Genomic DNA, 25305 nt, shown 5'->3' on the forward strand with positions numbered 1-25305 from the left:
ACATCAAGCTAAATGGAGAGAAACTTGAAACAATCCCACTGAAATCAGGGACTAAACAAGGCTGCTGACTCTCTCCCTACTTATTCAATATAGTACTCGAAGTCCTAGCCAGAGCAATCAGACAGCGAAAGGAGGTCAAAGGGATACAAATTCGAAAAAGAAGAAGTCAACATATCACTATTTGCAGATGATATGGTAGTATACTTAGGCGACCCCAAAAGTTCCACCAGAGAACTCCTACAGCTGATGAACAACTTCAGCGGAGTGGCTGGATATAAAATTACCTCAAACAAATCCGGATGTATCAGGACATGTGTGAATAATGGACACTCTGTGTAGTTGTTTCAGGTTTTTTTTAAGTGTTCTGTCACAAACAGGCATCATCTGCTAGAAATTGCAGTCTGCCTTTTCTGGTCAGGTGTGTTTTGAGTGAAGCCCTTACCATAAACCTACGTGTGATAAGGGACTAATAGTGTTGGGCAGATAATCAGCTCTGTAAATGCCATAAGGATTTAGTGAGCTGGGGGTCACAATCATCATTTAATGTGTAAAATATGTAGCAAGTTTTTATTACAAATTAAGAAAAAGCAAACTGAATCCAAGAACACATTAAAATGATCATTCACCATGATCAAGTACGCTTCATCCCAGGGATGCAAGGTTGGTTCAGTACACAAAAATCCATTAACGTAATCCACTATATAACAAACTCAAAGAAGAAAAATTACATGATCATCTCATTAAATGATGAAAAAGCATTTGACAAAATACAACACCCCTTCACGTTAAAAGTATTGGAGGGATCAGCAACTCAAATCCCATACTTAAACATAATAAAAGCAATATATAGGAGACTAACATCCAAGACCAAATTAAATGGAGAGATACTTGAAGCAATCTCACTAAAGTCAGTGACAAGACAAGGATGTCCACTCTCTCCATATCTATTCAATAGAGTACTTGAAATTCTAGCCAGAGCAATAAGACAACAAAAGGAAGTCAAGGGGATACAAATTGGGAAAGAAAAAACAATTTTATATGATGTTTACAACTTGATTGTAAAGAGAATGCCCTGACCACACAAATTATTGACATCTTTATTACATTTTGTTTGTTGGGGCAAAGTCTTACTCCATAGTCCAGGCTAGCTTTGAATTTATAGCAATCCACCTGCTTCAACACCCTGAGAGCTTAAATTATAGGTGTGAGCCAGCCTAGCTGGCTTTCCAGGAGCCTGTCTTGGCTCTCTGATATTTATACCACACTTAGAAGCTCTAACTGTGCGTTGTGGTTATGTTATTTTTCTTCCTTGTCAAAGTATAGATTGCTAGATTTTCAAATATGAAGTATTTAAATCAATGGTTCTCAACCTTTCTAAAACTGGGACCCTTTAATATCGTTTCCCATTTTGTAGTGTCCACAATCATAAAATATTTTTGTTTCTACTCCATAACTGTGATTTTGCTACTCTTATGAGTCATAATGTAAATATTTGATATGCAGTGTGTATTTTCAAGTTGAACATAATTAAAACAGATTATATAAAAATGTAATTATATATTGTGAAATATTTTTCCTAATTACAAATAAGTGAAATATTGTCTTGAAGCATGGTGTAGCCTGAGTAACAGTCTTAATATAACAACATCAAATTATTGCTATTATTTTCAACATGGAATGTCAATGTCAATACCAAGGTTGAGATTGCTTCTTTCTCACCAAGTCAGAAATTCTCAGGCAGTGTTTTTCAAGCACATAAAGAAGATCATTATCTTCCAGGACAAGTCTGCTTCTGAATTTAGACTTGATAACCAACAGGCTGGTGAAACTTGTTTCACAGTAATGGAAGAAGAAGGTACAACATGGTCTCAGACAGAACAGAGCGTAGTCTCAGATAGAACACAGGAAATTACTGCAAATGCTTGATCCAAAACTGTATGACTGGCATTGCAGAGAAATAAGTTCTTGCTGCATCACTGTTAATAAGTTTAGTGAACTCTTGGGCTGTCTCAGGAACATCTTTACTTTGTGTGTGAATGGGCTTTTGGCAAGTGCAAAGTCCAGTATTTTGGAAAATTCGATGGAATTTCATCTGCAAGCATGTGCAAGTGTTCATTCTCAGAAATTATCATCATAATCCTTTCATCTGGTCAGTGTCATGTTCCTCAAAGATAGCAGAAAAGGTAGGCAACATATAAATTTTATTTTCATCCAATTCCTTTTCTTTGCCAAAGCTGAAGTTTCATTTGGAATGAATATATATATATCTCCAAATTGAGGCATATTGTATTTGTCCTTGCGGCAATAAATTTAACTCATTCAAGATGGCAAAGATGTCAACCAATTAAGTTATTTTCTGGAATTCATTTTATTTATTCTTTTCTCATACAATATATCCTGTCTGCAGCCTTCCCTCTCCTATTCCTTCCATACCCCTTCCACCTTCTTCCCTCTCAGATTCACTGATCCCCTGTTGCCTTTCATAAAAGAGCAGGCTTCCAAGTGATATAATCAAACATGACATAACAAGATGCAAAAAGACCAATCACAAACTGTCATATCCAGGGTAGATGAGTAACTCAGTAGGAAAAGTGTCCCAAGAGCAAACAAAAGAGTCATAGACTCCGCATCCCCCACTCATATTGTTAGAAGTCCACAAAAATCTCATTACACAACCCTAGCATATACATATTCACAGATCAGACACGCTATGTGATTGCTGCTTCAGTCTCTGTGAGCCTCTATGAGCCCTGTTTAATTGATTCCATGGGTTGTTTTCTCTTGGTGTCCCTGACTCAGCAGACTCCTACAATCCTTCCTCCCCATCTTCTGCAACACTTTTCTTGCTGAAAAGTTCTTTGAACTATGGTCATGCTTTTGGACTAAAAACATTTTTAAGTTCTGTACCCAGATCCCACTGGGAGAGAGCTGGTCTCACAGGAGTGCTGACACACCTGAGAGCACAGGTAAGGCAACCACTTCTGCTCTGAGTGACCCGTCCAGAGTACTTAGGACACAGGAACTGAGGAGCAGTCTGGGTAGGATTCTTCTGGTTTCCATCTGTGCTCAGAGCTGACCCTGTAGCCACAGTTATCTGTACCCAGATCCAACTAGGAGTGAACTGGTCTCCCAGGAGTGCTGACACACAGGCTTACAGGAGGGTCAAAAAACTGGCAGATACAGCAAGACCAGCTAACTCCAGAGATAACCAGATGGCAAAAGGCAAGGGCAAGAACTTAAGCAACAGAAATCAAGGCCACTTGGCATCATCAGAACCCAGTTTTCCCACCAGTGCAAGTCCTGGATACCCCAACAGAATGGAAAAGCAAGATTCTGCTTTAAAATCACATCACATAATGATATTAGAGGACTTTAAGAAGGACATAAATAACTCCCTTAAAGAAACACAGGACAACACAAATAAACAGGTAGAAGCCCTTAAGAAGAAACACAAAAATTCCTTAAAGAATTGCAGGAAAACACAATCAAGCAGGTGAAGGAATTGAAAAAACCATCCAGGATCTAAAAATGAAAATATAAACAAAAAGGAATCACAAAGAGAGACAACCCTGGAGATAGAAAACCTAGGAAAGAGATCAGGCATCATAGACGCAAGCATCACCAACAGAATACAATAGGTAGAAGAGAGAATCTCAGGGGCAGAAGTTACCATAGAAAACATTGACACAACCATCAAAGACAATCCAAAAAGCAAAAAGATCCTAACTCAAAACATCCAGGAAATCCAGGACAAATAAGATCAAACCTAAGGATTATAGATATATAAGAGAGTGAAGATTCCCAACCTAAAGGGTCAGTAAATATCTTCAACAAAATTATAGAAGAAAACTTCCCTAACCTAAAGAAAGAGATGACTATGAACATAAAAGAAGCCTACAGAACTCCAAATAGATTTGATCAGAAAAGAAATTCCTCCCATCATATAACAGTCAAAACACCAAATACGCAAAACAAAGAAAAAATATTAAAAGAAGTAGGGGAAAAAGATCAAGTTACATACAAAGGCATACTTATCAGAATTACACCAGACTTCTCAACAGATATCATGAAAGCTAGAAGATCCTGGGCAGATGTCATATAGAACCTAAGAGAACATAAATGTCAGCCCAGGCTATTATATCCAAGCAAAACTCTCCATTACCATAAAGGAAGAAACCAAGATATTCCATGACAAAATGAAATTTACACAGTATCTTTCCACAAATCTAGCCCTACAAAGGATAATAGATGAAAAACTCCAGTACAAGGAGGGAAAAAACAACCTAGAATAAAGATAGAAAATAATCATTTTTCAACTAAAAGAAAAAGAACAGAGTCACACAAACATAATTCCAACTCTAACAACAAAAAATAATAGGAAGCAACAGTCCCTATTCTTTAATATCTCTTAACACCAATAGACTCAATTCCCCAATAAAAAGACATAGGCTAACAGACTGGATATATAAACATGACCCAGCATTTTGCTGCATATAGAAAATGTACTTCACTGACAAAGACAGACACTTCCTCATAGTAAAAGACTGGGAAAATTTTTTCCAAGCAAATGGTCCCAAGAAAGAAGCTGGATTAGCCATTCTAATATCAAATAAAACCAACTAAATCGACTTTCAACCAAAAGTTATCAAAAAAGATAAGGAAGGACACTTCATACTCATCAAAGGTAAAATCCACCAAGATGAACTCAGTTCTGAATATCTATACTCTAAATGCAAGGGCACACACACTCATAAAAGAAACTTTACTAAAGCTCAAAGCACATATTGCATCTCACACAATCCTAGTGGGCAACTTCAACACCCCACTCTTATCAATGGACAGATTGTGAAAACAGAAACTCAACAGAGACAGAGAAAAAACTAACAGAAGTTATGAACCAAATGGAATATATATATATATATATATATGACATTTCATCATTATATATCCTCTTCTCAGTACCTTATGGTACCTTCTCCAAAAATAACCATACAATCGGTCACAAAACAGGCTTCAACAGATATAAGAAGATAGAGATAATCCCATGCATCCTATCAGATCACTATGGAATAAGGCTGGTCTTGGATAACATCACAGAGAACCGAAAGCCCACATACACATGGAATCTGAACAATGCTCTCCTTGGCCAAGGAAGAAATGAAGAAAAAAATTAAAAACTTTTGACAATTTAATGATAATGAAGGCACAATGTACCAAAACTTATGGAACACAATGAACGCAGTGCTAAGAGAAAAATCATATCTCTGAATGCCTCCAAAAAGAAATTGGAGAGAGCATACACTAGCAGCTTGACAGGTCTAGAATATAAAGAAGAAAATACACTCAAGAGGAGTAGACAACAGGAAATAATCAAACTCAGGGTTGAAATCAACCACTTAGAAACAAAAAAAATATAAAAAGAATCAACAAAGGAAGAACTGGTTCTTTGAGGAAACCAACAAGATAGATAAACCCTTAGCCAGACTAACCAGAGAGAACAGAGAGAGTATCCAAATTAACAAAATCAGAAATGAAAAGGGAGACATAACAATAGAAACTGAAGAAATTAAAAAAAATCGTCAGATTCTACTACAAAAGCTTATACTCAACAAAACTGGAAAATCTGGATGAAATGGACAATTTTCTAGACAGATACCAGGTAAATCAGGATCAGATAAACCATTTAAACAGTCCCATAGCCCCTAAAAAAATAGAAGCAGCTATTAACAGTTTCCCAACCAAATAAAGCCCAGGGCCAGATGGGTTTAGTGCAGAATTTTATCAGACAATCATAGAAGACCTAATACCAATACTGTCCAAACTATTCCAGAAAACAGAAACAGAATGAACACTACCCAATTCCTTCTATGAAGCCACAATTACACTTATAACTAAACAACACAAAAACCCAACAAAGAAAGAGGACTTCAGACCAATTTCCATTATGAATATCGATGCAAATATACTCAATGAAATTCCTGCAAACTGAATCCAAGAACATATTAAAACAATCATCCATCATGATCAAGTAGGCTTCATCTCTGGGATGTAGTCATGGTTCAATATACAGAATCCATTAATGTAATCCACTAGATAAAAGAACTCAAAGTAAAAAGAACCACATCATCATCTTGTTTGATGCTGAGAAAGCATTTGACAAAGTTCAACACCCCTTCATGATAAAGTCCTGAAAAGATCAGGAATTCAAGGCCCATACCTAACCATAGTAAAAGTAATATACAGCAAACCAGTAGTTAACATCAAACTCAATGGAGAGAAACTTGAAGCAATCCCACTAAAATCAGGAACTAGACAAGGCTGCCAACTCTCTCCCTACTTATTCAATATAGTACTCAAAGTCCTTGTCAGAGTAATCAGACAACAAAAGGAGGTCAAATGGATACAAATTGGAAAGGAAGAAGTCAAAATATCACTATTTGCAGATGGTGTGATAGTATACTTAAGTGACTCCAAAAGTTCCACCAGAGAACTCCTTCACCTAATAAACAACTTCAGCAAAGTGGCTGGGTACAATATTAACTCAAACAACTCAGTAACCTTCTTATACTCAAAGGATAAAGAAGCTGAGAAAGAAATTTGGGAAATGACACCCTTCACAATGGTCACAGATAACCTAAAACACTTCGATGTAACTCTAACCAAGCAAGTGAAAGATATGTATGACAAGAACTTCAAGTCTCTGAAGCAAGAACTTGAAGATCTTAGACGGTGGAAAGAGCTCCCATGCTCATGAATTGGGTTAATATTATAAAAATGGCCATCTTGCCAAAAGCAATCTACAGATTCAGTGCATTCCCTATCAAAATTCCAACTCAATTCTTTACAGTTAGAATGAGAAATTTGCAAATACATTTGGAATAACAAAAAAAACTCAGGATAGTGAAAAGTATTCTGAACAATAAAAGAAATTCTTGGGGAAATCACCATTCTTAACATTCATTACAGAGCAATAATGATAAAAAACTATGGTATTGGTACAGAGTCAGGCAGATGGATCAATGGAATAGAAATGTAGATTCAGATATGAATCCACACACCTATGGTCACTTGATCTTTGACAAAGGAACTAAAACTATCCAATGGAAAAAAAGATAACATTTTCAGAAAATGGTCTTGGTTCAATTGCAGGCCAGTATGTGAAAGAATGCAAATTGATCCATTCTTATCACCTTGTACAAAGCTCGGTTCCAAGTAGACCAAGGACCTCCACATAAATCCAGATACACTCAAACTAGTAGAAGAGAAAGTGGGCAATATCCTGGAACACATAGGCACTGGGGAAAATTTCCTGAACAGAACACCAATGGCTTATGCTCTAAGATCTAGAATCACAAATGGGACTTCATAAAATTGCAAAGCTTCTATAAGGCAAAGGATGTTGTCATTAGGACAAAATGGCAAACAACAGATTAGGAAAAAGATCTTTACCAACCTTATATCCAATAGGGGGTTGATATCCAATATATACAAAGAATTCAAGAAATTAGATTACAGAGAATCAAATAACCCTGTTTAAAAATGGGGTAGGTTGCTAAAAAAAAAAAAAAAAGAAAGAAAAAGAATTTTCAACCGAGGAATATTTAGTGGCTGTGAAGAACTTTAAGAAATGTTCAATATCCCTAGTTATAGGGAAAAGTAATCAAAACAACCCTGAGATGCCACCTCACACCAGTCAAAATGGCTAAGATCAAAAACTCAGATGACAGCAGATGCTGGCAAGGATGTGGAGAAAGAGGAACACTCCTCCATTGGTGGTGGGGTTGCAGACTGGTACAACCACTCTGGAAAGCAGTCTGGAGGTTCCTTAGAAAACCGAATGTTTTACTACCTGAGGGCCCATCTAAACCACTCCTGGCATATACCCAAAATATGCTCCAACATACAACAAGGAAACATACTTCACTATGTGCATAGCAGCCTTATTTATAATAGCCAGAAGCTAGGAAAACCTAGATATTCTTCAACAGAGGAATGGATACAGAAAATGTGGTATATTTACACAATGGGGTACTACTCAGCTATTAACACAATGACTTTGTGAAATTCTTACACAAGTGGATGGAACTAGAAAATAACATCCTCAGTGAGGTAAGCCAATCACAAAAAGCACACATGGTATGCACTCACCAAGAAGTGGATATTACTCTAAAAGTTTGGAATACCCAAGATACAATTTCCAAACCACATGAAGCTCAAGAGGCAGGAAGACCAAAGTGTGGATGCTTCAGACCTTTTTAGAAGGGGGCACAAATATACATACAGGAGGAATTTCAGAGATAAAGTGTGGGGCAGAGACTAAAAGGCCTTCCAGAATCTGTCCCACATGGAGATGTATCCCATATACAGTCACCAAATCCAGACAATATTGTGTAGAAGAAGTGCATGCTGACAGGAGCCTGATATAGCTGTCTCCTGAGAAGCTCTGCCAGAGTCTGATAAATACACATGCATATGCTCACAGCCAGCTCTTGGACTGAGAATCGAGTCCCCAATGGAGGAGTTAGAGAAAGGACTGAAGGAGCTTAAGGGGTTTGCAACACCTTAAGAAGAACAATAATATCACCTAACTAGACACCCCGGTGCTCCCAGGGACTAAACCACCATCCTAAGAGAACACATGGATGGACCTATGATCCAGCTGCATATGTAGCAGAGGATGGCCTTGTCAGGCATCAATGGGAGGAGAGGCCCTTGGTCCTGCCAAGACTGGAAACTCCAGCTTAGGGGAAATGTCATGGCAGTGAGGTGGTAGGGACTGGGAGGTTGGGTGGGGAAGCACCTTCATAGAAGCAAGGGGAACAGGAATGGCATAGCAGGTTTCTGGAGGGGAAACTGGGAAAGGGAACAACATTTCAAATATAAATAAAAAATATCCAATAAAAGAAAAATGCCCCCCCAAACCAAAAAAACCCAAAGCAAACAAAAAAAGCCAAAACCCAAATAGTTCACTATGAGTTCAAAAACATGTTTTGAAACATTTCCTGTTGACCACTGTCTCACTTCAATGTGCTTTGTTTGCTGTCTGACTTGTTGCACAGATGTAAAAACTACTTCAAGTATCCACCTTTACAAAATGTACAGAACTTATGACACTTTTCACTTCTTGTAACTCTTATTGCAGCATCTTCATCGTTAACATTTGCTGACAAATCTTACAGTAAGTTCCGGTGACTTTTGGTGACTCATTCAGGACCAAACTCTGAAATCCTGATTGTCATCCCAGCATAGCTGGAGCACTGCCTCTGCAAACACCACCAACCTTTCCCTAAGAGATCTTAGGATCTTTCAGGAATGAACTAAGTGTGCCAAATGTATCAGGTGCAGTCATTGCCATCTCAGGAGGATTTCAGGGAAGAAACTTTAAAGTCACCATCATTAACATACATTATGTAAACCAGTAACTGTGAACAGTTCACACCTGTATACTCATGGAGCTGAATAATAAAATTTGAACCTGATTAAGAGTATCAACAGATATGTCATCTATTCTTCTGTGGACAGTGTCTAACAATAAGGAGGCTATATTCAACTGCATAACAAATCAGCTTTAATCATAACTCCTTTGGCTGCTGGCAACAGTAAATCTCCAGCAACACTGTGAGGTTTCAGAGCTCTGGTGATCGAGTGCTACCAAATATGAAGGTTTAATGGCTGCTGTGTTTGTTTGTGGTTCTTGTGACCAATGTCAAGTCTGGAGTTTTTGAATCTATTGGCTTTGCTTCTAAAGTAGTCGGTATCCTTCTTGGCAAAGCTCAGATGTTTGCTACCAAAATGGTGTTTTAGTTTGTTTGGCTTCATAGATTCTGCTGATAGAACTTTATGACAAGAAACATTGCAGTTTCTCACTTTATGCTGTATTTACTGAGGTGAAATGAAACTGTAAAAAAAAGTCACTATATTATTTTTACTTAACATTCTTCTCTACACAATCCACTGTCATGGGATGGTTTTCTAATGAAAATAATATAGAACAATAGCTTTAATAATACAAAAGATGACACATGACTTAGTCGATTCAGTTCATTAACGTTTTCTGACTTACTATTTTCTGTTTTCTTATTCAATATCACCTCGTTACTGTCACAAGAGAGCAGTAGTCACATCAACCACAGCTGACTGTAAAAAGACCAATTGGTATCCAGATTAAGTTCCCATTATATATGTATATATATCAGTAGTTGAGGATTTTGCAGAACATGATTTTATGTTTACCCAGTAATTATAATTCATGAAGTATCATTTTACCTCCAACACTGCTGCTTTTAACACAGTTGCTGCTCTCTATACATGTGTGACTGGTCTACATTATGATACCAACTCTGTCATATACACCAGGATTTGTTCAGGATGCATATGATGGGTTTGACACAATGATGATATCATCACGTCAGGAACTCATATGTGGGTATATTTGCATGTGGGCATATTCACATGTAGATGGATAGCCGAGTGGTGTCCCAGTTCCTAAGACCATTGGGAAACATGGTTTTAGGAACTGATGGTCTTTGGAGACCCCTGTAAAAGTGTTGCTCAACTCCTGGAGGTTGAGAACTACTGGCTTAAATGGTTCTTAGACATCCCCTTTCTAAACATCAGAAAGTCTTATAGTATTCTTCATTAGAATTATGAATTTAATTTGCTCACATTTGCCTTGTTATTAGCATATATATATATACATATATATATATATTCTCAGAAAGACTGAGAAAGTGGGCAGAGATACTAGATGATTTTGAACACACAGAAACTTTGGGTCATTACTAATTTTATAAAATTGATTCATCAGTAACCATTATCATCCTCCCCAACCCCACCAAAAGTGCTGGAGCCTAAGCTGAGGATATCTCACCCATGCATAGTGCTATACACTGAGCTACATCCCTGGATCCTTCAGTAACTATTTCCATTATGACTTTTGCAGCCCAGTGGGCTGGAATAATCAGAGGCATGAATAATGAAGTCTTCATCTACTAAATGTCTAGTAGGGGGACAGATTGGTACTTTCTGATCTTCAGCACAAATTAGGACAAACAAAACAAATAAGCAAACAAACACAAAACCAAACCACCACCACCACCACTACAAAAACCCACAGAGGTATATTATTTATACCACTTTAAACAACAAATATAATCTGTATATTGACATCATCTCTAGCCTCAGATATAGCCTTCAGTATTTGCATGTATAAGCAATGGTAACAATCTTTTCATTTTTATCTTAATCCTGAGGCTCAGCTTGTCTAAATCAAACTCATTATCAACCTTGCCACCCATTTCCATTCTCCCATGCAGAGTAAAACTGGTCCCCTTTTCCACAGTGTTTCACATTCTAGGTCATGATCACTTTAGAACCTGGGAAGCATTCCTGACATTTATCTTTAAGATTATACGTTTTTCTGGTGCTTCGGTTTTGAACCCAGGGCCTCACTCGTGCTAACCTATGCCACCAAGCTTTGTCTGGCTCCCTAAACTCTGCTCTGAAGCACAGGTATTGTACTCCACACTTTCCGTCGATCCAGTTTTATAAAGTGAGATTAACACAGTGAATTCAAGTGTGAAGCTCACAAAGGCCTCCCACAGTCAATGTAGTAAATGTAGCCATCATCTCCCAAGCTTTTGAATGCAGTGTTTCTTTCAGTAACATGAGAGACATGAGAATGTTTCCATCCTTGGTTTGTTTTGAACCCCTGAATGTTACAGTAAAATAGCTAAGGTTTGAAAAGCATTTTCACTTGTCTTCTTCACTGTTTCATATATTTCTTCATTGTGCTGTTGCTTCTTTAACCTTTGAAGGTGATGGCTTCTTTCAAGTTTTTTTTTACCTTTTATCTTTTGTTTCTTAGTTATATTTTGTTGAGTTCTATGATAAGACTGGACCTCTGAATCAGTAAGCCAGACCCAATTAACTGTTGTCCTTTACGGGAATTGCCTTGGTCATAGTGACTGTTCACAGTGATGGAAACGCTGACACATCTGCTCATTGCTTTAATTTACTCACATTGGGCTGGTCAACTCTCTCAGTCCAGATATGATTCTAGCAGGGTTTCTCTTTCTCTTTTTTGGGGGGGTTCAGGATTCAACACATAAACCATACAAACACCGATCTCACTTCATCAAGAGGTTTATTGAACGTACACCCCAAAACTGATCAGTCAAGATCACAGAGGACTTGGAAACCAAGCTGTGATGCCAGTTTGTTCTCAGGGCAGGCTTTTTTCTTTCTTTCTTTCTTTTTTTTTTTTTTCCAAAGCGGTTACCATGTTTTTATTTCAAAATTGTAAGTGCCTCTTAGTGGCAGGAACGTGCTTCTGGCCACTTAGGGGGTGAGGCAAATTTCTGATACTGTAGGGTTGGGGGAAAGGGGTGTTCTGGGGGTGGGGGCGGAGTTGTCCAGCCCTTTGGACAGAAACGCACTGCCTGTGCTTCTGTCTGGTTGATCGAGGACCCTTGCCTCTCAAGATGATACTAGGGGTTGGAGAATGCGCTTCAGGAAGGCCTCATAGTTGATGCCGACATTGCTGTCCTCCTGACCTGCCAGAACAGTCTCTACTTCTTCCTCAGTCATCTTCTTTCTGAAGAACATGCCTGAGCTCTGCTCCCATGACTTTGCTGTTGCCCTCTTTGTCAAATACACGAAGCCCCTCTAGGTAGTCCTCATATGTGCCTTGGTCACAGTTCTTGGCCACTGCCTGCAGCATGGGCAGGAACGTCTCAAAGTCTACACGTGGGGACTTCGGGGTTCCATAGGACCTTGAGCACTTCAGTGTTGTTAGGGTTCTGGCCCAGGGCCCTCATCAGGTCGCCACATTGCCTGTACAGGATCTTTTCGTCTTCTACTCAGTCAAACAGCTCAAAGGTCTCTCTGATCTCCTCCAGCTGGTCCTTGATAAACTTGATCACCACTTTGGAGAGATCCATTGGGGGCTCCTGACTTTTTTGCAGGGATCTGGGGGTATAGCTGCCTCAGCCTTGATCTTGGCTAAAGGGGTCCCTACCGTAGACTTAGCAGCAGGCTTCGAGATGGAGGGCCCTGCTGTTTTCTTCACAGGAGCTTCCCTCTTGGGAGGCATGATGTCAGGTGGCCAAAAAACAGTATGCTGATAGGGGCACCCATCTCTTTCCGAGTCCGAGGAAGGGGCAGGTGGGAGTAGGGCAGGCTTTTTATTGGAAAAACCAGGTTCAGAAATGCAGAAGGTAAGGGTGGAGGCAGTACTTCATTTTTTGCTAACTAGAAAAAGTATTATCAGCTAACCTTTAAGGTGATTGGTCCTAAGTGAAGAGGTGAACAAGTGGTAAACAGGGGAGTTTCAGAGTGTGGCAATAACAGAGCATGAGTATTACAACTATACGAGTACTATTTGGGGGGAGTTTTTCAGTGTCAGCTGTAGATAATTACTTCTGGGAAGTGGAGTCTGAGAACATGAACTTAATTTTACCTTATGAATAAAATGGAGACTGAATACAAAATGGCTACAGTTACGTTAAAAGGAGCAGGCTTTGACATTTTTCCTTTATGCCATTTTCATGTTAGTGGTTAGCTAATATTGGGAAGTAACACGTGAAGAAAGGACTCAATGGTGGGTTCCTTGGTTGCTTGTGCATCTAAGACCGGTTTACCCTTTTTCTGCACTTAAAGAAAGTTCCTATGGCTCTCTAGGGTTGGGAGCATTACTCACTTGTGGATGTAAAATGCTTGCTTGCACTAACTGCAAGTATAACTGAACTCTGAAAACTGTGCTGTTGGGACACTAGGAATACATTATGCAGATAAACTCAAAGAATATGCTTCTTGCATATATCAGTTCTGCCTCAGTGTGTATTCCATGGCTTCACCAAACTCTCTACAAGCTCAAGGATAACATTAAAAACAATTCAGGAAGCAGTACATTAGCTGTGCATGGGTGTTATTTGGCTCCCAGAGCCTTGGTCTCAGGTTGTTTGCCTGGGAAGCTGGTTCTAAAAACCTCACACCCAAGTGGCCACAGATGAACAGGTAAACCAAAGATTTGCAATTTAAATCTTCACTGCAAATTGAAGTTCAATTTATGCTTTACTTATTTACTTCTTGAAATTAAGGCTTTTAAAAAGAATTCAAATCCCTGTCTTGTTGAAAATATGCTCATTTTCTGTACTGCTGTGGGTGTGTAAATTGGTTGTCTCTTGGTTGAGCACTTTAACATTATTCACAGCCTTTTGCTTGCTAACTTATTTTAGGATAGAAATTCTGATAAGTGTTTATTGAGCTGAGTATTAAAATGTGTATATAAAATGCAAATATTTTAAATATCTAACAAACACCATTGTGGTGACTTGTACATCTATACAGAGTGTTTTGCAGCTATGAAAAATTATACTTTATACTGGTCGTAGTGGATCCATACCTGTAACACCAGTGGTCTGAAGGGTGAGGGTGAATGAGGGCTACCATGAGTCAAACTCAGGCAGCATGGTGACTTTCCACAAAGAACAAAACAAAATGGAAATTTTAGATGTGATTAGTATTCATTAAGTAATGTTAGATATCATATTTTATATTAAAAACATGCTCGTTATATAAAAACTCTAAAAGTGTTCACAGAAAGACCTTTTCTATATACTTTTTAGTATTCTGCTTGTACATTTAAAATATGTTCACTTTTAATATATACTATTATTTATATATCACTTTACTTTTGCATTGGGATTGTTTTTTGCTCATGAGTTTTAAGAAATGATTTTACAAAAATAATATATACCTACATTATGTAAAGGTTTTAACTATTTTTTTGCTTGGCTATGTTTCTGGTGTAATGTATTATGAGTACAAATAGCTTTGTTATTTTGACATGGAATATGAAGTAAATTAATTAATGACCTAAGACTAGCTTTCACAAAGTGTTTTAGAAGGTAGACGCTCAATAGGTGTAGTGGCAAGGACAGAACAATAATGCCCATCAATAATAAATATTCTCTATACTTTAAAATATGCTTCTCATAACTGTAGAAAGAGTTTTGGTTTCTTAACAAACCCACTTATGTCATGTGAATATGTTCAATTTTTTTGTTTTAATCCCAGGAGCAGGATAAAAGACTGCTTCACAGTGGGTGACTATGATTTGCCTCTTGCACTAACAGGGGCATGATTTTTGCCAGTCACACATAGTTTAATTCTGGGGACTCTGGAAATGGCCTATGGTGGCCGCTGCTCTTCCTGCTGTTATTGTGGTTTGATGAGAATAAGTTGGAGATATTCTTAAAATGAAGATTACACTCTGCATCCCTAGTCAGCAGCCTAAAGAGGTCTATACTCCCCTTTCCCTCTAATATTCTTTCTCTCTTACCTAGTGTTGGGGGTTGGAAGGGATTAGGGTGGAGTAAGGGTTGGAAGTGAGGTAGAGAAATAACCCAATAAAATAGACCAAAAATTAATGACTGCACATAACCCTGGACTATTGGTTACTCAGTTTTCTTCCTTGAAATATGGGTTGTGTATGTCAGGACAAATATCTTAAATTGATTAGTCTCACATTTATGTTTCTTGTCAGTCCAATTTATTTGGTTGGATTGCCATTTTTTAAACTGTTGCCTTTCTTTGATAGAGGTAGGTGTTTGACTTTCATAAATTAAATATGTGGTACATTTGTAAAATGTTGAATGTTAGTCATAAATTGTAACCTTTATGAGAGAGAACCTGTCTCCTACATTCAACTTTTCAGTCTAGCACAATGATTGAAAAACATTTATTGATGAATATCTGGAATCTCTTCTTTTAGAATAGGGTTTCTTTTAAGCCAGAGATGATTGTCTTTAATAAAATAATAATTTTGATCATTAATTTTGTCATTTGTGTGGGTCTTAGCTTAACTTCAGAAAATTGAAACCCATACACATTGCTTTAAAGTAAATCATGTTGGATGTAGTGGTTTGAATGAAAATGTCTGTTGTGGTTTGCCCTGAAGCTATCTGTATTTTGATGCTAATTCCACTGCCCCAAGGACAGTTGCCTAGCCAGTACTCAGGACAAAGGTGACTTCACCAGAACCACCTCTCCATTGAATTTGTAAAGTACAGGTGAGGGGTAGGTACAGGATAGAAGGAGGCTTGTCACTGGAGGAGAAGGAAGGATGGGTGGGAGATAAGTTTGAAGGAAGAGGAGGAGACAGAGAGAATGGAGAGACAGGAGGGAGAGAGGGGAGAAGCCATGGCAGGTGATGTTAAGACTCTGCTTTGTGTATTTACAGGTTGTTATCAATGTTCCTAAGGGATGGATGGTACCGGGCTTTGTATGTTTAAGTGGGCAATTATATCTTATCAATTGGGTCTAAGATTATTGTGTTGTGTGTTCTTTTATGTGAGGGTTTGAGTATAGGAAAGTGTGTGGCGGCAAGAGACACTGGGCCGCTGAGGAGTGGGGATGTGTTTCCGCCAAGATATGTAGCAGATATCTTGGGGCACCATGGTGCAGGACCTAGCGGGGTAAAAGACAATCATATTTTTTATTTTTATATTTTTACGGCAACAAATGCCTCCCATTGGTTCATTGGAAAAAGTATGTTACTGGGAAGTGGCTTCAAGGTTTCAGAAGTTCAAGCCAGGCCTAGTGGCTCAGTGTCTTTTCCTGGTGCCTTTGGATCTGGATGTAACAGTCTTGGCTACTTCTCCAGTACCATGTCTGCACACCACTGCTTCCTGCCATATTAACGATGGACTGAACCTTTGAACTGTAAGCCAGCCCCCAATTAAATGTTTTCTTTATAAGACTTGCCTTTGTCAAAATGTCTCTTCACAGAAATAGAAACCCTAACAAAGACAGAAGTTGGTACCAGGAATGGAGTATTGGTGTGCTAGGCTGGACCATGCTTTTGTTTGGAGGAATATGGAACACTTTGAGGCTTTGAACTAAAGAAGCAATTGGATACTTTATTTTACACGGGCCTTAATGGAGGTGATTTGAACTGTGGGGGCTTGGCTAAGAAGTTCCAGAGGAAAATAACATTAATATGTGACCTATAGATCCTTCTTGTTATATTTTGGTGAAGAATGTGTCTGCTTCTGTCCTTGCATAAAAAAATATGCCTGAGGTTAAATCGAAGAGTTATAGATTACCAACTTTGGTAGACTACATTTCCAAACAACCTATTCTTGACTGTGTTTTGTGGCTATTGATGTTCAGTCTTGTGTAGACCTGTAATGAGTAAGGAAAGATACAAAATGTCCAGATGGGGTGGGAATGAGCACCAGGAAGTATAAATATAGAAGGAAAAACCTGGTGCAATGTGGAATAAAGGGAATTGAGACCTCAGTGAAAGACCCCATTCGGCTAAGCTTCCAACTTGTGAAAATGAACAAAAAAAAATTTAGGGCTAGGCATAGTGGCACACATCTTTAATCACAGGACTTGGGAGGCAAATGTAGGTAGATTTCAGAGTTCAAAGCCAGTCTCTACAGAGCAAGTTCCAGTATAGTGAAGCTTGGGCAATGAAGGAAACCACCAGAGACAGAAAGCTGGTGAAGATGTAATTGGACGAAGGGGCCATCTTCCAGCTGCACCAAGCAGCAGAACTTTGCAGCTTTGTCCATGTAGTTCTGGCTTTAGAGTCAGGGACAGAAGGAAGGGGTTATGCTATCTCCTGTGAGTAATGAAAACCTGCTGAGGCCAGGCATGTGTCAGGGATGTCCCTACATAGAGGCCTAGAGAGGCCATTGTGTGAAACTCTGATGGTAAAGTCTGGATTGCCTTGGAGACGCCAAAATTTTGGAGATACCAGAGCTGTGAGATACCTGCTTAGGAAAACTGTTGACAAAGAGGGGAATCAGCCCAAGAAAAAGGAAATATGTTGCAATCCGCAAAGCTGGAAGGAGCTAGAGATCTGGAGACCTATTTGACAATAGACAGGGGGATGCAGAGTTTGAACTTTGCTCAGCTGTTTTTAAGTTTTGATTTGATCCAATATTTCCTCCCTTATGGAATGGAAATATATAATCCTGTGCCATTGCATATTGGAAGTATGTGATCTGCTATCTGCTTTTTGGTATTAATTTGAAAGGGGATTGCAGTTAAGAGATTGTATGAGTTTCAGAAGAGACTTTAGATTTTTAAACATTATTGAGACTGTGCTAGACTATGGAGCCTTTTGAAGTTGGACTGAATGCAGTTTTGGTCTATGATATGGCTACCAGCTTACCAGGGCCAGGGAATGGAATGTGATGATTTCAATGAAAATAGCCACTCCTAGAGAGTAGCACTATTAGGAGATATGGCCTTGCTGGAATAGCTGTAGCCTAGTTGGAGGAAATATGTTACTGGTGGGGCCTGGGATTGCAAAAGCTCAAGCCAGACTTAGTGGTTCACTGCCTCTTCCTGCTGTCTACTGTTCCAGATGCCGTAGAGGAATTTTAATCTAGCAACATGACTACTCTGGTTGGAATACAGACGTTTAGTACACACCTTTAATCTCAAGCAGTGTAGGTAAGGTTAGTTTGTAGAAGGAAAAGCCATGTTTGAAAGTGATGTCTAATTGGAGGGCAGTTCACTGAGTGGAGTCAGTTGAGTTTAGTCAGTGCCGTTTGGGGAGTTCAGTTCAGTCAGTTAGCTGGGAGGCATTGGAGAGGCGATGCAGTGGAGTTGAGTTTGCGGCAGTTCAGTTGGTGGAGTTCAGAGGTAGTTTTTTTTTTTTTACCAGGACAGTTTTATAGAGATAGGTTGAAGGGAGAACAAAGTAGACATAGGTGAAGACAGAATGAGTTAAAGAATGACAAGGACCCAAGATTAGAACAGATTGGCTTGAGGTCAAGCAGAGCAATTTAGTCAGAAGCTGAGAGAGAAGCCAGATTGAATCACTCAGATTGGAGAGGATTTTGAGCCAGAACAACTGAACAGAACCAGCACCCAGAGCTCAGAAAGAACTAGAAAGGGTGAGTTTATTCTTCAGTAAATCTCAGAGGCTGAAAACATTCTAGGATTAGATTAGATTGTATGGAGGCTAGACACTTCCAGGACTAGGCCTAGGTTACTAGATGGAGGCAGTAAGCCCTAGAGATAACAACTATGCCATAAAAATAAAAGTTACTTTTACAATATTTACACCTCTCACCTTCTTCTCCAGTACAATGTCTACCTGCATGCCAGTATGGTTCCTTCCACAATGACAGTGAACTGAACCTCTGAACAGCCTCCAGTTAAATGCTTTCTTTTACGAGAATTGCCATGGTCCTAGTGCCTCTTCACAGCAGTAGAAACCCTATGTAAAACAGTGGATTTCCTCCTTTTCTGTGAACAATTTCTTATAAACACTTTTACACAAAAAAGTTTAAAGAATTTTAAACACTTATAAATCTGCTACCTAGACCCTGAAATTAATATTTTCATCTATTCGCTCTAGTCAAATATCTCTCCATCTCTTCATTAGTTTGTATATATATCCAGTCACAAATAAGCATAATTTACCTGTAAAAACCAGAGATATGTAGTGTTTATTTATAGAGTGAATCCAGCTTATGACTAAATGAAATTAATTGTGGACATTTGGACAAGAATAACACTAGAAAATTAAATACTGTCACCTTACTTGCTGAGCTACACTTCTTAAAATTCTGACAAGAGTAAGGTAAGGGATGTTGTAATTGCTAATCTCTCATGTCTTCTGAGGATTGACTGGGTTCTCATGTGGTGTTTTCATCATCCTAGACTTTAATATGAAGGGAAATAAGAGTAAAAGAGGCTATTCCAAGATTGAGAAGGTATGCAATGCTCCTGAAACAAACTGTATTCTAGAACAGTCAAAGTGACGTTTTGTTTTTATGCAACACTCAAAAAGACATAAGCGTGAATCCAGTCCAAACTGTTTAACAAAATAGCTATAGGTTTTCTGAACTTCATCTAAAGGTATATATAGTAAGTGGACAAGAGGGGAACACCAGAAAATCAGCTTACTTTGTTAATGTTCTTTAGTTCAGGTGTCATTTGATAGTAAAACAGACATGGTGCGGGTCTTGCCATTTGACTGTGTTCACTTAAAAACTCACTAGCCTTAGGTGTGTTTGCAGTGTTGTAAGCCATCACTGCTAACTAGCTCTAGAGCCTTCACCATCTGCAGTAGCTTTTCTGCATCTTACATGTAGGAGTCTATCTCTCTTCTGTCTTATCCCAGCATCAACTGTCTCTGAATTCACATCTGCTAGATAACATTAAATACTTGTCCTTTTGGATTTGACTCCAGTCTTTTTTTTTCCATGTGGAGTTGATAGTATTTTATTTTCTTTTTAAAAATTTTTTTATTGGATATTTTTATTTACATTTCAAATGTTATTCCCTTCTCTGGTTTCCCGTCCATAAGCCCTCTATCCCATTCTTCTCCCCCTTCTTCTAAAAGGGTGTTCCCCCTCCACAACCACCCCTTCTTCCTGCCTCCCTGCCCTGACATTGACCTACACTGGAGGGTCTAGCCTTGGCAGGACCAAGGGCTTCTCCTCTCATTGGTGCCCAACAAGGCCATCCTCTGCTACATATGCATGCAGCTGGCTGACTCCACTCTTATATAGGTGGTAGCATGTATCTGGATTCCTTTCCTTTTAAAAACTGAATAAAATATTTTTACTTTTTACTAAGCTATTTGTTGACGGGCATTTTCAGTTTTGTAAGAGCCAGAGGTGGTGGAAGATATCAAGAAATTTGCCACTTCTTGAAGGATGCTCTGTGGGTGGTGATATCCACATATTTGAGTCTTGGCTTTTAGTTTGCAGCAATTATTTCCAGAGGCAGAGTTCCTGAATGAAATGATAGTTTTGGTTTTCATGTTTTTCAGAAACTCAAAAATTTCCACAGTAGCCTCTCCACCAACAATGTCTAAGTGCCCCAGATTCTCCACATTTTCAACAGTTTTTATTATCTGCATCTTACAAATATAATAGCAGTATTGAGTGTGAAGTACCACTGTGGTCAAGTCTAGTCTGCACCGTGGGCACTTTTGAAGACTGTAGGACATTTCTCTCAGATTATTTTAATGTTAAATTGTTGATGAATTGAGCATAGTGGTTCAGTAGTTTATTCATTTTTCTTTTTAAGGAAAAAGAGAGTTCAGAATTCTCTGAAATTTTGTTTGATCAACAAATATTTCTTTTTTTCTAAGGAATTTGAGGGCTAGAGTTTGTAAGCAGTTTTGATTAAAAATTTGTTGTTTTTCTATTTTTTATAGATTTTTTTCATAGATCATATTCTGATTGTGGTTTCCCTTCCCCCAAGTCCTCTCAGACTTTCCCACTTCCCTTACCATCTGAATCTATCCCTTTTCTGTCTCTCACTAGAAATTAAACAGGCATTTAAAGAATGACAATAAAATAAGGGTAGGGTAAAAACAAAACAAATAAACTGGAATAGGACGAAGCAAACAGTTGAAAAAGAGTCAAAGAAAGAGGACCAGAAACAAATATAGACATCGAGACATACGATCACACATAGAAGAATCCCATAAAACAGCAAACCTGAAACTATCAATGCAAAGGACCTGTAAGTTTTAAAAAAGAAAAACAAAAGAAAATATAAATTAAAAAATGCCCAGACTAAACAGTATGAAACATAGAGCCTCTAAAGATACCATCGAATTCTTTTTGTGTTGTCTGTCTATTAACAGGCCTCTTAAGAATAGTTGATAGACCCAGAAAGACCCTGTTGGAGAAAATCAAATTTTTATTTGTGAGTAGTTATCAGTTGGACATAGCTCTGGTTTAGGGATGAAGGTTTGTGTCTATTTCTCCTCTCAGTGATGGGACTCAATCTAATGCCGCCTCTGGCAGGGCCTGTGCATGCTGCTACAGTCTCTGCAAGTTCATGTGGTCTATTTTTTTGGTGTCTTCCATTGCCTCTGGCTCTTATAATCTTTTTGCTCATCTTCTGCAATGATCCCTGATCCCTGAGAGGAGGGATTTAATAGAGACATCCTATTTATGACTAAGTATTCTCATTCTCTGCACAATGTCTGACTGTGGGTGTCTGTATCCTTTCTCCTACAGGAGGAAGCTTCTCTGATGATGGCTGAGCAAGGCACTGGTCTGTAAGTATAGCAGGATGTCAGTAGAGACTGCTTTATTGCTATTCTTTTAGCAGAATACTAGTATTTGGTTTTCTCTTAGGCCCACACTTCTCTTATTTAATATCTAGTGGCAGTTTTATGAAGCAGCTTTCTCCTGTTCTGTTCATTTAGGATTGTTTGTTTATTTTTCTTTTGGATATTGGATGCTCTTTCCAAAAGAATATAGGCTGGTCTGGAGCCAGGATTCTCTCTGCCTTTGTCTCCTAAGTCCATCTGACTGTATTTGTTTTTTTTTTTTTTAACCTGTTTTGCTTCATTCTGCCTTTATTTAACTCCCCTTCTAACTTTATTGTTCTTTGCTTCTATTTACATTCCCCTGTCTGATTTTCAGATCATCTTGCTAATATCTTCACAATACGTTGTTGTGAAGATAACTGGGGTTGTTTTAACTCCATCTTGTCAATACTGAGTCTTTTAAAAATATTTATTTATTTATTTATTTATTTATTTATTTAAATGTTATAAGCACTGATTGGTGTTTTGCCTGCATGTATGTCTGTGGGAGGGGTCAGAAGCCCTGGAACTGGAGTTACACACAGTTTCGAGCCATTATTTGGGTGCTGGGAATTGAACCCTGGTCCTCTGGCAGGGAAGCCAGTGCTCTTTACTGCTGAGCCATCTCTCCAGCCCTGATACTGATTCTTTCAATCCACGAACGTGGAGAATTTTTCTTTTCATTTTTGAAATGAGAGTTTTATTGTTTTTCCCTTGAATAATTTAGATATATTTTGCTTAATTAACTGTTTTTTTAAAAAATTGTATTCTAATTGTGATAAATAGATTGATATGATCCATTTTCAGGTATGCTCTGCCCCTTTCTACCTAGCTGGTGGCTGGTGCCTGCTTGCTTGTTTCAGAAATCAGATAGATGAAATGTTACAGAGAGTGTGCCAAGTGGCTGGGCCCACCATTAGGAAAAGGGGGCAGTCCTAACCCCCAAATCACCAGATAAAACTGTGTGTCCTAAACCAGTGAGAGGTAATCTGGGAAGTCAGCAAGTACTGCTGGTTTATAGGAGAAAAGGACAGGAATTTCCCAGGATGTTAAAAACCATTGTCTTTTGTCAGATCAACATGGCAGCCACTTTTTCCTTTTTCTCCCTGCTGGTGTCTTTTCCTGCAGGATGGTATACTACAAATGGCTGAATTTTCACCTCTTTAGTTTTATTTCCAACGCTAGCACTTAGCAGTTTGCTACTAAGTTTCGATCCACTTGTTCATGGCCCATAAATAAGAAAATGAATAGTTTTTGTATGTTAACTTTGTATCAGGCAATTTTCTATAATTGTTTTTTAATTGTGGAGATTAGTGTTTTCTGTTACTTCAACTTTTGTGTTTAGATACTCTTGTTACGTGCGAAAACCGGCAATTTCATCTCTTTCCCCAACAAATATATCTTTCATTTTATTTTATTGTTTTAGGGTATGGGTAGAGCCTGACATTGAATGCTTCTGATTTTTAGAAGTTGGACCTTTCAGCCTTTAAAAAATTACTTTTGCCAAAAAAAAAATTACTTTTGGTTTATACTTTTAAAAAATGGTTTTTCATACACTATTTCAAGAATAAATTTTACATGTTCTTTAAATACTTTTCAGTTCTATTTTTCTGCCTTCATAGCATTCATATAGATTTTATGATAGAGGATAAATTTAAATTTGTATTTCTTATATGTATTTAGTCTTGTTGGTTGCCATTTTAAGGGATATATTACTTTACAACAAATTCTTGCATGTGTTCAAACTTTATTTTGACACTTCTAATCTGATCAGTTACTGTATATGTCCTTCAATATCTCATTTTTAATTACTATTACATATATATATACATATATACATATAATATATATATATATATTAGGTTTGCTTTTAGGCTATCTTTCCTTTTCCATCATCTTTTGCAGAATTTTTCTCATTATTTTTGTGCATTGTCTTTCTTATGTGAACTTTAGAAATGACTGGAATACTTCAAAATTATTTGAATATTTTAATAGTATATTAAGTTTATATACATGTTATTGTCATGAAACATAGTACTCCTTTTAAAGAATATGATGCCTTTCTAGTTGTTTAAGTATTCTCTCTTTCAAAATTTCAGGTCTTAAATAATTAAAATATTTCTTATCAGATCTCGTGCATTTGGCAATGTTTCTGTGGTAAAAAGTGGATGCATTTCCTACTTACTCTTTTTATAGATAAGAACCATTCATTTCAGGGTTCTCATTATTTTGCTCACTTACTCTTTTTATAGATAAGAACCATCTATCATGGGGTTCTCATTATTTAGCTCTCTCACTTTAACTCTTACTTGTTCACAAATGCTTTTTTGAAAAAAAAATTTTTTAATATTTATTTTATTTTATGATTATTCATGCTTGCTTGCATGTATATCTGTGCACTATGCCTGAGCCTGGTGTCACTGCAGGTCAGAAGAGGGAGTCAGATTCTCTGTAACTGGAGTTAAAGATGTCTGTGAGTCACCATGTGGGTGCCGGGAACTGAACCTGGATCTTCCACAAGGAGTTTGCTTTAAACTCCTGAGCAATCTCTTCAGCTTCTATGAGAAATTCTCTACTCAGTATTTCTTGGTCATCCAGGAACATAGTGGTATTTGGAATGTTTGGGTTCTTCTTTCTTGACTTATTTGCTCTCTGGGTTTACCCTTACTCATTATGTTGGAGAGCAGTGCATCAGAACTGGGAGGTAGAGGCTTCATCATGTTAACACACATTCTGTATACAACTGTTTTGTTAAAGGTTTAACACGAAACATTAAAATCCATAAACCTTTTCTATAAAACTTTGCAGAGTAAGGCTGGGTGTGGTAGTGCATGCCTTAGAACCCTACACTTGGAAGGCAGAGTCAGAAGCAGGTGGATCTCTGTGAGTTCATTAGTTCAAGACCAGCCTGGTCTACATGGGGGCTCCAAGAGAGTTAGAGCTACATAGTAAAACCCTGTCTAAAAAATAAAAACATATACCCCCTAAAAAATTAATCAACTAACCAACAACAGAAAGCTTTAGGGAATATTAATTAGACAGAATAGTAAGAAACAAGGTATAAAATAATATATTTGATGAAATTAAAATTAAAAAATAGTTCTCAAAAAGATAAATTATGCCTTTATGTTTTGTAGTGGAGTGAAAATCTAAAGTTGCTTTAAGGAGATGCCCTTGATCTTGGAAAGCATTGTTCTCTTAAACTCACATGTCATCTGCCT

General features: G+C 37.9%; 1 pseudogene; it reads right to left on the bottom strand.

The window, feature by feature from the left end:
* Window positions 1-12477: 12477 nt before the first annotated feature.
* LOC116886651 lies at window positions 12478-13093 on the bottom strand (annotated as a pseudogene).
* Between the last annotated feature and the right edge of the window lie 12212 nt (window positions 13094-25305).

The sequence above is a fragment of the Rattus rattus genome, chromosome 17, assembly GCF_011064425.1.
Source record: "Rattus rattus isolate New Zealand chromosome 17, Rrattus_CSIRO_v1, whole genome shotgun sequence".
Classification (NCBI taxonomy): domain Eukaryota; kingdom Metazoa; phylum Chordata; class Mammalia; order Rodentia; family Muridae; genus Rattus; species Rattus rattus.